Here is an 854-nt window from a genome sequence, read left to right as displayed (position 1 = left end):
AGGCGTCTAACATCATTGCGAGAGCCTATACCATAGCATCTACCCTTGTGTGTCCCCCCTACCACTTTTTCTTTCCAAATCTGAGTGGACAGTTCAGGTGTCAATTGAACCAAACTATCTAAATTCTCAGCGACGTACTTATGAAAGTCATTCTGCATATTAAATATAAATATTGACATCAATATATATACATATCATAAATATATTCACTATTGATATATATTATTTATATTAAATAAATTACAAAAGTTCGTTCGGCCCTTTCCTCCACCCACACATCCGGATCCGACTCATTTTCTTTCTTCCTGACATGAGTCTTTTTGAAAACCTCTGGTTCAATGAGAGTGCGTCCCAATTCTTTTTCCTATAAATAAAAAGTGAAATTTATAACGATATATATGTATCAACTAATTATTTATTTAAAAGTTTGAATTAGAACTTACCATCTCTCGTGCAATTGTTCCAACCGTCTTTGCACCTCCGGTGTGCAACTAGCCACCTTTTAAGACTGCCTCTAGCCATTTTGGCTTGATCTGATATTGCCTTAAACTTGTCTGTGTTCCAATACTGACCCAATTCATCAAAAACATGAGGCAACATCCAACCGGGACGTTCACCACTATCCCGAACGCTCTTTAGCCAGCTAGACAGTCTGGTGGATGTTTTCCTCTCAAATGTGGTCCCAATGACCAATTTGTACCTCGACTCCCAAGTACACATAGTATGAAAAAATAATTGAATAACGTTAATTAAATTGATAGTAAAAAAAAGTAAAGTATACTAAACTTAACTAAAAAAAATATATACCTTAAAGTTGTTAAACATCGCCTGGCGTATACTGTTTGGAATCTTGC

The 854-nt window shown here is 35.7% G+C and overlaps 1 long non-coding RNA gene across 1 annotated transcript; it reads right to left on the bottom strand.

The window, feature by feature from the left end:
- Positions 1-47: 47 nt before the first annotated feature.
- On the bottom strand, positions 48-648 carry LOC125852274 (uncharacterized). Its single transcript, XR_007444994.1, has 3 exons — positions 444-648; positions 245-364; positions 48-152 (listed from the first exon to the last, which is right to left on the bottom strand). It is a non-coding gene; the product is annotated as an uncharacterized LOC125852274 (long non-coding RNA).
- Between the last annotated feature and the right edge of the window lie 206 nt (positions 649-854).

Source organism: Solanum stenotomum, unplaced genomic scaffold, assembly GCF_019186545.1.
Source record: "Solanum stenotomum isolate F172 unplaced genomic scaffold, ASM1918654v1 scaffold33336, whole genome shotgun sequence".
In the NCBI taxonomy this organism is placed as follows: domain Eukaryota; kingdom Viridiplantae; phylum Streptophyta; class Magnoliopsida; order Solanales; family Solanaceae; genus Solanum; species Solanum stenotomum.
Note: the sequence above shows the minus strand (reverse complement) of the source record. Positions and strands in the feature narration are given on the sequence as shown.